This window comes from Mirounga angustirostris, unplaced genomic scaffold (genome assembly GCF_029215605.1).
Source record: "Mirounga angustirostris isolate CCGP_5_RB_7025 unplaced genomic scaffold, mMirAng1.0.hap1 SCAF_11, whole genome shotgun sequence".
In the NCBI taxonomy this organism is placed as follows: Eukaryota; Metazoa; Chordata; class Mammalia; order Carnivora; family Phocidae; genus Mirounga; species Mirounga angustirostris.
Genome location: NW_026991719.1, coordinates 97601658 through 97618563, shown reverse-complemented (window position 1 = coordinate 97618563; position 16906 = coordinate 97601658).

Here is a 16906-nt window from a genome sequence, read left to right as displayed (position 1 = left end):
AAATAGATGAACAGGGCTTCAGTGGAAATGTGAGTCCGCTTGGTGAATGATCATTTGTGAAGTTTTTTTATTCCATTAATCCTCACAACATCCCATTATGATTGGTAGTTAGAATTGTTATTCCCATTTTAAAGATGATTAAACCAAGGCAGGGACGCCTGGGTGGCTCAGTCGTTAAGCGTCTGCCTTCGGCTCAGGTCATGATCCCAGGGTCCTGCGATCGAGCCCCACATCGGGCTCCCTGCTCAGCAGGGAATCTGCTTCTCCCTTTGCCTGCTGCTCTCCCTGCTTGTGTGCTCTCTCTCTCTGACAAGTAAATAAAATCTTAAAAAAAAAAAAAATTGGACGCCTGAGTGGCTCAGTCAGTTAAGCGGCTGCCTTCAGCTCAGGTCACGATCCCGGACTCCTGGGATCGAGTCCCACATCGGGCTCCTTGTTACGCAGGGAGCCCGCTTCTCCCTCTGCCTGCCGCTCCCCCTGCTTGTACTTGCTCTCTGTCTCTCTCTTTCTGATAAATAAATAAATAAATAAATAAATAAATAAATAAATAAATAAATAAATAAAATCTTAAAAAAAAAAAGTCGACCCAATCTAACTGAGCCACCCAGGTGCCCCAGTTTCCTGGCTACTTTTGCTTAGAATAGGGCTCCATTTGAATTTTAAAATAAAAAGTAAAGTAAATTTAGCTTAAAAGATTTAAGTAAATACTAGCATGGTTGGTATGGAGTTAGGGCCACACTCAGCCGGGGTACATGAGTGACTGGAGGTTAGATAACACTGAAGCACACGGTGGGGGGGAAAAAGCTGAGCAAGAGATCAGGTTGATATTTTTAGGAAAAGGGGTGGAGAGGAAGGGGCGGAAAAGAGGGAGCAGCAGGGGGCAAACGTGGAAAGTCACTTGGGTTCATGCCAGGAGCCCAGTACAGGAACTGACTGAGCTTGTATTGGGGACCTGCTACCACAGATGCCGGAGTGGAACACTACAGAAGATGCATACTCCACTGTGGTGTCCAAAGCTAGTAAAATGCACTAGGTTTTTTGGGTGCACTAAGCACTGGGGGGGGGGTCTAGTCTACACTTGCACTCTGGTGTGGATTCATCACTAAAAATCTGGAATACTTGAACTTTTTCAAAGGGCACATTGGATTTCTCGTGGAACGCACCTTACCCAGAATGCTCCGTAAAGCCCGCCCCAAGATCCCACTCTGGGCACCCCCCGGGAACATGGCGGGCTCTGCTTTCTGTGTCCTTGCAGAAACTCAGTTAATCATTTTAGCTTAATTACTAGCCTGTGGTGTGTGCAGGCTGCCAAATATAGAGAGCTGGACCAAGACCCTTTCTCCAAACTTTTCCAAAAGATTTTCTGTAGGTAGTGTGAAGTCCCCATCTCTCCCCCCCACACCCCCTCCCCCAGTCATTGCCCCCAAATCAGTTTGCATAATCCAGTAGAGCCCCTTCCTCAGAGCCGACACTCTGGTCAAGTCGGGGAGTGGTAAACTGAACTGTAAATTAGAGCCCCCATTCTCCACACACCCAAGCCCCCCACCGGCGCCCATCTTTCCTTTAGTGCCTATATTTTGGCCACGCCCCGGCCACTTGCGTGCCTAAGCAAGTCCCGCCCACCGCAATTGGCGGGAAAAGGAAAGCCAATAGCAATCTTCTAAGGGGGAGTGTGTGGGCGTTGAACCCGCCCCAAACCCTGAGGAATAACAGGAGGCGCCAAAAGAGGACCGGCTTCCGCCTCTGCCTGCAGCTCTGCTCTGAACCATCAGAGGGTTTGTGGAAGCGCTGGACTTCCACCTCACCCCGGCCATGGAGCCTCTGCCCACAGGCAGCTACTATGACCCCGGTGACTACTATGACTTCAGCAACTACTGGCTGGGAATGTACGGCATGGAAATGACATCCGAATCTGTGCAGGGTGCAGCAGCAGAAGCTGAAGGCGGCCGCCTTCATGAAGGAAATCCAGGCTTTGCGGGCAACACCAACCACGAAGGCATCAACAATGAAGGCTACATCAACTTGGAAGGCGACATCAACAATGAAGGCTACAACTTGGAAGGCGACATCAACAACGAAGGCTACATCAACTTGGAACGCGACATCAACAATGAAGGCAACATCAACTTGGAACGCGACATCAACAATGAAGGCGACATCAACTTGGAAGGCGACATCAACAATGAAGGCAACATCAACTTGGAACGCGACATCAACAATGAAGGCGACATCAACTTGGAAGGCGACATCAACAATGAAGGCGACATCAACTTGGAAGGCGACATCAACAATGAAGGCAACATCAACTTTGAGAGCGACATCAACTTTGAGGGCATCAACTTTGAAGGCGACATCAACTATGAGGGCGACATCAACTTTGACGGCAACATCCACTATGAGGGCGACATCAACTTTGACGGCAACATCCACTATGAGGGCGACATCAACGGTGAAGTTGTCGTGAGCCATGAAAGCGAAGGAAACCACGAGGTCGGCGGTGGCGTCCAGGAGCTGGGGCAGCAGCAGCCTGAGGAGCCACCCCAAGCGGCGGCTGCTGAGGCTCCGCAGCCCCGGAGCAGGCAGCGAGGAGCCCAGCGCATTAAGTTCACGCCGACGCAGGTTCAGGAGCTGGAAAGCTTTTTCCAGCACACCCAGTACCCAGATGTGCTCATGAGGTAAGAAGCTTGCCCCGGAGGTGCCGGGTTCTCCAGGGACCTTGGGCTCGTTTCCAGGCGTCTTTGTTTCTCCCCTACCCCTCAGCCTCCTTCTTTCCCTCCTAAACCAAAAATGCCAAGGGTTGAGGGAAGGAAAATGCCTTCTGTGCATCAAGGGAAATATTTTTATACGGTAATTACGTGAAACGAGTCTGGAAACTGTGGTGCGTGGTCTTTTTGGTTTTGCTTTTTAAGTTGTGGTAGGGGCGCCTGGCTGGCTCAGTTGAGAGAGCCCGCGACTCTTGACTCCGGCGCTCGTAAGAGCCCCACATTGGGAGTAGAGATTACTTAAATAAACTTAAAAAAAAAAAAAAAAGACTTGGGGCTCAGTCGTTAAGCGTCTGCCTTCCGCTCAAGGCATGATCCCGGGGTCCTGGGATCGAGCCCGCATCGGGCTCCCGGCTCCGCGGGTGTCTGCTTCTCCCTCTGCCTCTGCCCCTCCCCCCACTTGTGATCTCTCTCTCTCTCCCTTTCTCTCTCTGTCAAATAAATAAATGAAATCTTAAAAAAAAAAAAAAAAGACTTAAAAGACTTGTGGTAAAATAGGGGCTCCTGACTGGCTCGGTCAGAGGATCGTGGAGCTCTTAATCTCGGGGGTCATGAGTTTGAGCCCCACTTGGGTGTAGAGATTCCTTAAATTAATTAATTAATTAAATTTTTTAAAAAGCCTTAAAAGACTTTATTTATTTATTTTTTAAAGATTTTATTTATTTATTTGACAGAGACAGAGATAGCGAGAGCAGGAACACAAGCAGCGGGAGTGGGAGAGGGAGAAGCAGGCTTCCCCCCGAGGAGGGAGCCCGATGTGGGACTCGATCCCAGGACCCTGGAATCATGACCTGAACCGAAGGCAGACGCTTAACGGCTGAGCCACCCAGGCGCCCAGAAAAACTTAAAAGACTTTTAAAAAATTGTGGTAAAATAGGGGGCCCCTGCCTGGCTCAGTCGGAGGATCGTACAGCTCTTGATCTTGGAGCTGTGAGTTTGAGCCCCACTTTGGGTGTAGAGGTTACTAAAAAAATCTAACAAACTTTTTTTTTTTTTAAGATTTTATTTATTTATTTGAGAGAGAGAATGAGAGACAGAGAGCACGAGAGGGGAGAGGGTCAGAGGGAGAAGCAGACCCCCCGCCGAGCAGGGAGCCCGATGCGGGGCTCGATCCCGGGACCCCGGGATCATGACCTGAGCCGAAGGCAGACGCTTAACGACTGAGCCACCCAGGCGCCCAAATTTAACAAACTTTAAACACAATAAATTGTGGTGAAATATATGTAAAGATAAAATTTATGATCGTAACCATTTTTAAGTGCACAGTTCAGTAGTAGTTAAGTACACTTACATTTTTGTACAACTAATCTCTAGAACTCTTTTCACCTTGCAAAACTAAAAGAATACAGTGAACAACTCACTATTCCCCCATTTCCCACAGCCCCTGGCAATCACCTTTCTACTTTGTGTTTTAATGAATTTGACTACTGTAGGTGCCTCTTTTAAGTGGAATTACACAGTGCTTTTCTTTTTATGACTGGTGGATTTCACTTAGTATGATGGCCTCAGGGTTCATCCATGATGTAGCATGTCTCAGAATTTCTTTCCTTTTTAGGGCTGAGTAATATTTCATTGTTTGTAAATACCATATTTTGTTTATCTATTCATTTATTAATGGGCACGTGAGTTGCTTCTATTGTGAATAATGCTGCTGTGAACGTGGGTGTGCAAATAGCAGTTGCAGTCCCTGTTTTCAATTATTTGGGGTATATACCCAGAAGTGGAATTGCTGGATCATATGGTCATCCTGATTTTAGTTTTTTAAGCAGCTGCCCTGCTGTGTTCCACAGCGGCTGCACCATTTTACATTCTCACTAGCCGTGCACAAGGATTTCAGTTTCTTCACATTCTTGTTAACGCTTGTTATTTTCTTTTTCTTTTCTTTTCAGTGCGAGAGAGTGTGTGTGCGAACGGTGGGAGGGGCAGAGGGAGATAGAGAATCTTAAGCAGGCTCCACACTCACCAGGAGCCTGATGCAGGGCTTGATCTCACAACCCTGAGATCATGACCTGAGCCAAAATCAAGAGTTGGATGCCAAACCGAGTGAGCCACTCAGGCGCCTCAACACTTGTTATTTTCTGGGTTTTTTTTTTTTAAGATTTTATTTTTAAGTAATCTTTACACCCAATGTGGGGCTTGAACTCACAACTCTGAGATCAAGAGTTGTACGCTCGGGATGCCTGGGTGGCTCAGCGGGTGCCCCTGTTTTTTATGTTAGCCATCTCAATGGAGGTGAAGTGGTATCTCATTGTGGTTTTCTTTTTAAGAAGATAAACTTTAGGGGTGCCTGGGTGGCTCAGATGGTTAAACATCTGCCTTCGGCTCAGGTCATGATCCTGGGGTCCTGGGATCGAGCCCCACATGGGGCTCCTGACTCGGTGGGGAGCCTGCTTCTCCCTCTCCCACGGCCTCTCCCCCTGCTTATGCGCTCTCTCTCTGTATCTCTGTGTCTCAAATGAATAAATAAAATCTTTAAAAAAAAAAAGAAGATAAACTTTAATTTTTAAAAAGATTTTATTTATTTATTTATCAGAGAGAGCACAAGCAGGGGGAGCGACAGGCAGAGGGAGAAGCAGGCTCCTCTCTGAGCAAGGAGCCCGATGTGGGACTCGACCCCAGGACCCTAGGATCATGACCTGAGCTGAAGGCAGATGCTTCACTGACTGAGCCACCCAGGCGTCCCTCATTGTGGTTTTGATTTGCATTTCCCTATTGATTAGTGATGTTGAGCATCTTTTAATATGCATGTTCAAGTCTTTGCCCAATTTTATTCTTTATTAAGACTAATTTATTAATTTTTCCTGATTTCTTTATTTTGGTAAAATGCACTTAACATAAATTTACTGTCTTTACTATTTTTAAGTGTACAGTCCAGTGGTATTAGGTACTTTCTTATTATTATGCAATCATCACCACCATCCATTTCCAGAAATCTTTTCATATTCTAAGTCTAAAACTCTATTACCATTACACAGTAACACCCATTCTCACCTCCCACACCCCCCACCCCCGGTTCCTGGTAACCACCATTCTACTTTTTTTTTTTTTAAGATTTTATTTATTTATTTGACAGAGAGACAGTGACAGCGAGAGAGGGAACACAAGCAGGGGGAGTGGGAGAGAGAGAAGCAGGCTTCCCGCCGAGCAGGGAGCCCGATGTGGGACTCGATCCCAGGACCCTGGGATCATGACCTGAGCTGAAGGCAGACGCTTAACGACTGAGCCACCCAGGCGCCCCACACCATTCTACTTTCTGTCTATAATTTTGACTACATACAAGTGCAATTAAGCAGTATTTGTCTTTTTTAAAAAGATATTTTATTTATTTATTTGACACAGAGAGAGAGAGCACAAGCACAAGCAGGGGGAGTGGGAGAGGGAGAAGCAGGCCTCCTGCTGAGCGGGGAGTCTGATGCAGGGCTCCATCCCAAGACCCTGGGATCATGACCTGAGCTGAAGGCAGACGCTTAACCAACTGAGCCACCCAGGCACCCCAATATTTGTGTTTTTGTGACTGGTTTATTTTACATAGCATACAGTCTTCTAATTTTTTATAAGGCTTTGATTTTTTTATTGAAGTATAATTAACATACAGTGTTATATTAGTTTCAAGTGTACAATGATTCAGCAATTTTTTATTTTTTATATTTATTTTTATTTGTTTGAGAGAAAGTGAGAGCACGAGAGAGAGTGCAAGCAGGGAGAGGGGCAGAGGGAGAAGCAGACTCCCCGCTGAGCAGGGAGCCCAAGGAGGAGCTGGATCCCAGGACCGAGGATCAGGACCTGAGCCGAAGGCAGATGCTTAACTGACTGAATCACCCAGGTGCCCCATGATTCAATTTTATACATTACTCAGTGCTCACCACGATAAGTGCAGTCACCATCTGTCATCATAGAACATTATTACAGTATTATTGACTATATTCCCTATGTTGTATTTTCTTTTTTTTTTTTAAAGATTTTATTTATTTATTTGAGACAGAGAGAATGAGAGAGAGCACATGAGAGGGGGGAGGGTCAGAGGGAGAAGCAGGCTCCTCGCCAAGCAGGGAGCCCGATGCGGGACTCGATCCCGGGACTCCAGGATCATGACCTGAGCCGAAAGCAGTCGCTTAACCAACTGAGCCACCCAGGCGCCCAAACCTAGTCTTTTTTTTTTTTAAGATTTTATTTATTTGACAGAGAGAGACACAGCGAGAGAGGGAACACAAGCAGGGGAAGTGGAAGAGGGAGAAGCAGACTTCCCGCCGAGCAGGGAGCCCGATGCGGGGCTCGATCCCAGGACTCTGGGATCGTGACCTGAGCTGAAGGCAGACGCTTAACAACTGAGCCACCCAGGCGCCCCCCTATGTTGTATTTTCATTTCCATGACTTATTTATTTTATAACTGGAAGATTGTACTTCTTACTCCCCTCTATTTCACCCATCCCCTGACCCAACCTACCTCTGGCAACCATCAGTTTGTTCTCTGTATTGGAGTCTGTTTTTTTCTTTGTTTTGTTTCTTAGATTTCACATATAAGTGAAATCATATGGTATTTGTCTTTCTCTGTCTGACTTATTTCCCTTAGCATTATACCCTCTAGGTCCATCTGTGTTGTTGCAAATGGCAGGATTCCATTCATTTTTTTATGACTGAGTAATGTGTGTGTGTGTGTGTGTGTGTGTGAGTGAGAGAGAGAGCGAGAGAGCGAGAGCGAGCGAGCGAGCGAGAGAGATTTATTTAAAGATTTTATTTCTTTATTTGAGAGAGAGAGCGAAACAGAGAAAGCACAAGCAGGGGGAGCAGAGGGAGAGGGAGAAGCAGGCTCCCCGCTGAGCAGAGACCCCGACGACATGGGGCTCGACCCCAGGACCCCGGGATCATGACCTGAGCCAAAGGCAGATACTCAACTGACTGAGCCACCCAGGCGCCCCTGTATCATCTTTTTAAAAAAAAATCTTTAGGGGAAAAAAAAAATCTTTAGGGGCCCTGGGTGGCTCAGGGGAGCCCCTGACTCTTAATTTCAGCTCCAGTCGTGATCTCAGGGTGGGAGGATCAAGCCCCACGTTGGGCTCTGCACTCAGCATGGAGTCTGCTTGTCCCTCTCCCCCGTCCCTCTCCCTCTCTCTCTCTCATAAATAAATAAAATCTTAAACAAATTTTTTGAGTATAGTTCACCAACAATACTGCATCAGTTTCGAATGTCCCACATGGTGATTCCACGTCTCTGTGTTACGCATGCGCCCTACACGTGTAGCGCCCATCTGTCATCATGTGACGCCATTGCACTACCACTGACTACATTCTCTATGCTGTTCCTTTTATTCCTGTGACTTATATATTTCATAGCTGGAAGCCTGTATCTCCCACTCCCCTTCACCCATTTTGCCCATCCTCCCACCCCCCCCCCCCCCCAGCGTAGTCTTCACGTTCCTCCGTGTGGTAGCTTATGTCACAATTTCCTTCCTTTTTAAGACTGAATAATATTCCATTGCATGTGTATACCATATTTTATTTACCCATTTATTATTATTTTTTAAAGGTTGGTTTTTCTTTTTCTTTCTTTTTTTTTTTATTCATGAGAGACAGAGCGAGAGAGAAAGGCAGAGGGAGAAGCAGGCTCCCAAGGAGCAGGGAGCCCGATGCGGGACTCGATCCCAGGACCCTGAGATCATGACCTGAGCCGAAGGCAGACGCTCAACCATCTGAGCCACCCAGGCGCCCTTACCCATTTATTATTAATGAGCACTTGGGTTGCTTCCACCTTTTGGCTATTGTGAATTATACTGCTGTGAAAATAGCTTTCTAAGACCCTGTTTTCAATTTTTTGGGTATATACTCAGAAATGGAATTGTTGGATCATATGGTAATTCTATGTTTAATTCTTTGAGCCACTATTCTACTGTTTTCCTTAGCAGCTGCACTATTCTTTATTCCCACCAACAGTGCACAAGGGTTCTAATTTCTCCACGTCCTCGCCAACACTTGTTCTTTTCTGTTTTTTTGATAGTACCCATTCTAATGGTATGAGGTGGTATCAGTGTGGGGTTTTTTTTAAGATTTTATTTATTTATTTATTTGAGAGAGAGTGCACACACGAGTGTGGGGGGAGTAGCAGAGGGAGAGGGAGAAGCAGTCCCCCCCACCTGCTGAACAGGGATCCTGACACAGGGCTCAATCCCAGGACCCTGAGATCATGATCTGAGCCGAAGGCAGACGCTTAACCAACTGAGCCACCCAGCTACCCCTCAGTGTGGTTTTGAGAGGCAAGAACTTAATGATTAATTAGTGATGTTGAGTGTCTTTTCATGGCTATTTGTATATCATCTTTGGAGAAATGTCTATTCAAGTCCTCTGCCCATTTTTTAATCTGAATGTTTATTTATTGAGTTTTAGTCCTTAATATATTTTAGATATTGACTCCTTATCAGATACATGATTTGCAAATATTTTCTCCCATTGCGTGGGTTGCCTTTTTGCTCTAGTGATTTTGTACTTTAATCTAGAGAAGTTTTTTATTTTTTTTAAAGATTTTATTTATTTTTTGACAGAGGGAGAGACAGCGAGAGAGGGAACACAAGCAGGGGGCGTGGGAGAGGGAGAAGCAGGCTTCCCACCGAGCAAGGAGCCGGATGCGGGATTGATCCCAGGACCCTGGGACCATGACCTGAGCCGAAGGCAGATGCTTAGCCAACTGAACCACCCAAGTGCCCCACAAGTTTTTAATTTTGATGTAGTCTAATTTATGCATTTTTTCTTTTATTGTCTGTGTTGGTGGCTTTTTGTAAATAAAATTTTATTGGAATAGGATAAGGAGAATAAGGTACTCTCGTGCAACTGCAGTGCTGGATCCTTTCCTTTAAAATCTTTTTTTTTTTTTAAGATTTTATTTATTTATTTGACAGAGACAGAGACAGAGAGAGCAGGAACACAAGCAGGGGGAGTGGGAGAGGGAGAAGCAGGCTTCCCGCAGAGCAGGGAGCCCAATGCAGGGCTCAATCCCAGGGGTCTGGGATCATGACCTGAGCTGAAGGCAGCCACTTAACAACTGAGCCACCCAGGCGCCCCTTTCATTTAAAATCTTAAGGGACAGGACGCCTGGGTGGCCAGTCGGTTAAGCATCTTTAAAAAAAAAATCTTTAAAAAAAAAGATTGTATTTATTTATTTGTCAGAGAGAGACACAGCAAGAAAGAGAACACAAGCAGGGGGAGAGGGAGAGGGAGAAGCAGGCTTTCCGCAGAGCAGGGAGCCCGATGCGGGGCTCGATCCCAGGACCCTGAGATCATGACCTGAGCTGAAGGCAGATGCTTAACGACTGAGCCACCCAGGCGCCCCAAATAAATACAATCTTTAAAAAAAATTTTAAATAAAATCTTGAGGGAGGGGGTGCCTGGATGGCTCAGTCGGAAGAGCACGTGACTCCTGATCTTAGGATTGTGAGTTCGAAACCCACATAGGGCATAGAGTCTACTTTAAAAAACAATAAATAAATAAATAAATAAATAAATAAATAAATAAATAAATAAATAAATAAAATTTAGAGGGAGGGGCACCTGGCTGGCACAGTCAGTAGAACATGCAACTCTTGATCTCAAGGTTGTGAGTTTAAGCTCCATGTTGGGTGTAGAGCTTACTTAAAAAATAATTAAAAATTAAAATTATGATAATTTGTTCATCATAGTTTTTTTGCATCAGTTTTTATTTTTTTAAATAGTGCATTAAAATTATCTTGACTTCCAAGTTGTTGAAGGCACCTTAAATTTTGAGGGGAAACAATTGATAAGGAAAGCCTGGAGCTGGGAGTGACCAAAAAGTTTACTTGGGGGAGGTTCTTGAGGGGGAGGGTACACATTTTAAAACAAGCATAAAATGTATCTCCATACATTTATTTTATGCACAACTCCAAATAGTAAACATGTGTGGTTTTCTCTCCTCAGACGGGAACTTGCAAGACGCATGAATGTGACTGAAATCCGAGTGCAGGTGAGTAAACCTGGATCGCGGGGCATTCTAAAAACCGGCTTTAGGACTCGGACACTTTTGTCCTAGACATTCTCAAGTTGGTGTGTTTAGTTGTCTTTTTTAACATAGCAAATAAGTTGACTTTAGGAGTCTTTGTGGGTAGAAAATGGGATATGTGAACTCCAGCTTATGGATATTTCCCATTACCTGAGGGAACATGATTTCTTCAAGGAAAAGAAGAAATGAATTGCTTCTCCTATTCTTTATACAAAATTCAATATATATATATATATACGTATGTGTATATATATTTGCAAACATATAGATAGGTATATCCATATATCTATATAGTACATATATACATGTATATGTGTGTATTCGATAAAGTTCAACTCCTTCAAACAGATATCCTTTAGAGAGTACTTCTGGGTGGAGTCATATCGGGGCTCAGGCTGACTGTAGAAGTATTCAAATAAATGCACAGAGGAGCAGTTATGAGAGGGTTCAGGTGTACTAAATTAAAGGCAAGCATAAACTCTTAGCTAAGTGGGTGAATTTATAAACATTGGGGTGAGGGAGAAAGGTATCCTCAGAACACACTGTATAAGTAACTAATGTGTCTGTTTAGTGGTGCTGAGACTGATGGGGGAGGACAGCTTGAAAGCCCAAGTACCTGGTCCTCCTACTGTTGTTTTTAAGAGGTTGGTAAAGCAGTGTAGAGTGGCAGCTCTACGTTTTACTTTTCCGGAATACTTTGATGTATCAACCTGAAAACATGGCTAGAACAGTCCCGTTATGTGTGAGAATGGGGAGATAGTTTGCAGGCCTTGGAAATTTGTCTAAAGATTGAAAGAACAAGTCAAAAAACCCAACATCGAATGAATATTAATTGACCTAAGAAGGGCAAAAAGGTTGGAGAAGAATTACATAGAGCCAAAATAAGCCTTGCGGACACTACACAAATTCAGTGTTACAAAGCTGCTAAACGTGCAAGTGAGTATTCTTTCTCTCTCTCTTTTTTAAGATTTTATTTATTTATTTGACAGAGAGAGAGACACAGCGAGAGAGGGAACACAAGCAGGGGGGGGTGGGAGAGGGAGAAGCAGGCTTCCCATGGAGCAGGGAGCCCGACGTGGGACTCGATCCCAGGACCCTGGGATCATGACCCGAGCCGAAGGCAGACACTTAACAACTGAGCCACCCGGGCACCCCGTGAATATTCTTTTGAGGATTTCTAACATTTAAGGATTTTTTTTCATTTTGGTGATACTATTTTGAAGAGTTGAGTTTTATGGAATTTGTTTGGGGTTTGGGTGGGTCTTATTTTGGGGTAGATTCATAGAGTTCTTTTTAAATACTTTTATTCCCTCAGGCAGTATTGACTAATTTGTAGATCATGGGATAAAAAGGTGACCAAATTTAAAAAAAAAAAAAACCAAAACCCATTTACATTATTTCAAAGTGATATTTGCCCAAAAAAGAAAGGAAAGGAAATCAGGATGGGTATATGGGCTTTTGCTACAGAGTGCATGTGAGGAGTAGCAGGCGTGCCTGGCTGGCTCGGTTGGAGGAGCGCGTGACTCTTGATCTCAGGGTCGTGGGGTCAAGCCCCACGTTGGGTGTAGAGATCACTAAAAAAAATAAATAAATAAACTTTAAAAAATTTTTTTAAAAGAGAAGGAGTTGCATATCTGGTGGTGGGAGTATCTGAAAAGCAGCCCAACAAAGCTGACCATTGAGTAAAAGCATCCCAACAGCCCCAGGCCTGGCTCAGATTGGAAAAGATGGGAGGAGGTTAGGAACACGTTTTCAGGCTGACAAGGCACGTGCAGAGGAAAAGAAAAACGTAAGGTTTGGTGACTAGCTTTTTCTCCTTCCCAGGTTTATGTAGTGCTCTCTCCGTGGCATTCTGAAGGGAACATAAGCCACAAGAAACAAATCAGGGAAAAATACTTAGTGTTCCCATATATTTCCAAACCATACAGCATGAATTAACAGATGTTTCCTCCTTTGTTTTGCAAATAGAACTGTTTTTTTGAAACCAATACTGAGAGTATAGCTAGCTGTGGCCTTCAGTTACCTTATGTTTATGGAGATCTGACCACTGGTACAGTTGGATCCCCCAAAATGAGCTCTATTACACTGGCCTTGTTGAAATTATGTATTCATGCTGCAGAAATACCACCAATCTTTTTGTTAAAGATTTTATTTATTTATTTGTCAGAGAGAGCACAAGCAGGGGGAGTGGCAGGCAGAGGGAGAAACAGGCTCCCCACTGAGCAAGGAGCCCGATGTGGGGCTCGATCCCAGGACCCCGGGATCATGACCTGAGCCGAAGGCAGAAGCTTAACCGACTGAGACACCCAGGCATCCCAAAATACCACCAATCTTAAAATAGGAGAGCAAACATGAGGCCTCAGGCAAGGAGAAAAAGCCCTTTGTGCAGTTTGGAAACTTCTGAAAGGCTTTAAATACAATGTTAACCCCATCAACTAGGACACCGAGAAGACAGTGAAGTCTAACTGACAGTTTTGTTTGTGTGTGTGTTTGCAAAAATAGTTGACAGAGATGTAGGAAGGAGCCATTTTATGATCCCTTACCCTCATTGTTGTCGACTATCTTCCTAAAATGCATGTTCCACCTTCTTGCCTTAAGAATAAGGGATGGGATTGGGACCTCCTGGTTGAGTAGCAGCGCCTGGGATAAGCTGCCCTGCGGGACAACAGCGGCTCCGGTCCAGGATCCCGGAACTATAGCCAGAGCAGAGTAAGCTGACCTGGTCCTGAGCCCAGGAAGGTTTGTAGGGTGGGGCAGCTTGGAGCATGCAGAACCGACAATGGCCACAATGGTGTGCCTCTTTCCTCTCAACTCCTGGGTGGCCAAAGATTGGTGAGCATTTTCGTTAATTTGGGTCAAGTTGGTGTCCACTTTCCTTAACACTATAGGCTAAAATCAAGGCAGTGTTCGTGGCTTCAGCAACTCTCGTGTCCCAGCTAGACAAGCCACAAACTCCGTGGGATCCCATGACTAGGCCTTCCTTTGCCAGACTACTTTTTAACTCTCAAGGTTTCAGAGGACTAATGACCCCTTAGACATCCTTGAAGGAAATCTGTCTAAAAACCCAACGCATTTCCTCCTGTTAATTATTTACGTTGCACTGCAGATAGGCCTTTCAAATAGGGAGCCGTTCCCGTCAGTAGGACTTTAAATAGGGCCCACTATTTACAATGCCAGATTGCGCCCCAAAACAAGGTGACTCTCTCTTTAGTGTGGAGGGGGCAGGAGGTAACTGGACAGCTGATGATCAGCTGTCAGGATACAGACCTTTCTTTATCCTATTACCAGGCATTGGATCAACAACAAGGACCCAGGGCAACTCATAAGCTAGACCTACATCCAATACCCGAAAAAACCATTTGAATATTAAAACTGGGAGGAGAGAGACAAAGCAATAGCTTATTCTGGAACTGGGCACATAGCTGGTGCTCACTAAGGATGAGCTAAAGGGAGGGGGGGGTGTGGTGTTAACTTTCCTGAGTAAATAGTTTCTCTTGGTGCGGCGTGTAAAATCTCCATGGCATATACAGTGGCACGTAGCATTTTTTCTATGATGACATTAAGTGTTCGATATGCTAAACCGATCCCTTTTTCCCTCTGATCATAGGTGTGGTTTAAGAACAGGAGAGCCAAGTGTAGGAGAAATGAGAGAGCATCAATGCTCAGAAATGCACCACCTGCTAACCTGGACCACCTTTTCTTCCTCATGTTGGATAGGTCCTAGAATGCCCTCACGTTCAGGAGCCAGATTGGAGATGGGTTCTTTTGGTGTCACTGACACCCTGCCACCCTTATCTCTCCTATAGTTGCATTATCAATAAAGAAGTAAATTCTGCGTGCATTTGTCTTTGTGTACCAAATGGGGGCAAGTAGGGTCTTTACGTAAAATGATAAGGAAATGCCATTGAAACAGAATGACAAGGAGGCTTCCCTTCCTGAGGCGACATCCTGGAGTCACTCTCTGTAGGCCCTGCCTGTCACAGAGGCTCGCCAGGTGCCCATGATGAGCTTGCACTGGCCCATATATTCTCTTCCATCCCTCAGCCCATCTTCATCCCCACCTTGCCCCTTTGGGACCACAAATATGTGCAAGATGGGGTGGGGCGAGTCCCTAGTGAGAGAACAGTATCACTTCCGGAGATGAGCTCCACTCATGCTGACACGTTCAGGCTGAACACTGGACTCTAGGGGAGACCTCCTAAGAGGCTCCTCACAGGGATTTATGGAAGGTGGCCACCGAACATTCAACCAGCATGTCTGAAATTCTGTTCACGACCCTCCCTTTTTGTGGAGGAGATTGGGGGATTGAAGCCATTCTGGCACACAGGTTCTCTTGCTTCAACAGAAAAATGAGAAGAGATTCCATCAGGGTCAAAAAGAGGCTCTTCTCCCTTTTCTTCCACCCCTCCCCCCCCCCCAACAGCCCAGGAAAGCATATTATCGATCTTTCTGCAACTCAGAAGCTGACCATCACGCTTTCAAAAGTACTTTGGCACCTTCAACATCCTAGAGAGGACCCCAATTCCTGTTGTTAAACACTGAAAGGAGACCTGTTGGTTTACTGCTGCTGAAAGCAAGAGTAAGGAGACGGTCTCCTGAGCAGTGTTCTAGAATAATCACACACTGTGAAGAAGCAGTCATACCTTTGCTTTGTTCATGCTGTCTTCTTTGTGTGCAAATGCCAGTGTAGAAAAAAACAAGTAAGGGTTGGTGAAATGGAGAGGCCAGGCCCACTTTTTTTTTTTTTAAAGCATTACTTTCTTCTCAGTTCAACCTTTGTTTTTGAGGAATCTGTAGAAATGTGAGGCTCCTTTAATGGAGTTCTGTGTTAAAAGTGATCAGCTGTGGCCGCCACAGTCCTATGAAGTGATTGCAATAAACCACAGATAAGGTGCCATGGTCACATCAGAATTTCCTCTCATGGGAGTTAATCAGAGACCAGTTTGGCAGCACTTAATATGTTCCCAGCGTGGGAGGCTCTGTTTTCTTGGGAAAGCATACGCTCTTGGCCATGGTGGCCGCTAATGTTTTATTCCTTCTTCCCTCGTGAGTGACAGATGTCAGAGAACCGTCTGCAATGTCAGCCTTCCACAAACAGGACGTTACTGTTACCCAGAGACCCCAGGCCTTGCTGGGAGTGAGGGAAATTCAAGAACGTTCCTGCGCATACATGCCCATTGCCATTCTCACCAGATGATTTTGAAACCAAAAATTATTTCCTAGTGTTGACCACTCTCTTTCTTTTTTAAATATTAAGTTTCTCAATGCTTTAAGTACCTTCAGAACTGCGGGGTCTGTACCAGTAGGCTCCAGGTACCGTCAGACCCAGTCCTGACCCCTTCTCTGCTCTGGCCACAGCTGGAAGAAGCACATAGAGACTGAAAGCCAGAGAACACTCAGCAAGAATCCCTCAGTTAACGCTCACATCCAGTCTGACACACGCTAACAAAGAACATTCTTTTTTGAAGCTCAGGCTACCCAGAAGAAACAAACAACAACAACAACAACAACAAAGAATATCTTTCCTGTAAGTGCATGGCATTTTTGTCATATACACTATGTTTTTAAACTTGTCTTTCCTTTCAAATCCCAGATGTATTAAGGCAGAGTGGTGGCTTGAGGCATAAGAAATACGCAGAATGTGGCTGCAGATTATAATTTACACTTAGTCTAGGTTTACAAAGAGAGAGAGGCCTTCATTAATCCCCCAAATTAATGAATGCCCCGAAGAGAATTTCTTTTTTTTAAAAGATTTTATTTACTTGAGAGAGAGAGCAAGCTAAAGCGAAAACACAAGTGAGGGGGAGGGAGAAACAGACTCCCCACTGGGTGCAGAGCCCAGATGGGGCTCAATCCCAGGACCCCAGGATTGCCACCGGAACCAAAGGCAGACGCTTAACCGACTGAGACACCCAGGTGCTCCAACAGAATTTCTCTTAATGTACATTTTAAATATCCCAAATGCATAGATCAGGAATTAATTATTCTAATATAAGGAAATAACTTTGATTTATTAAAAAAATTTTTAGAAACTGGCTATCGATGGGGCACCTGGCTGGCTCAGTTGGTGGAGCATGTCACTCTTGATCTCGGGGGTGTAAGTTTGAGCCCCACGTTCGGTGTAGAGATTACTTAAAAATAA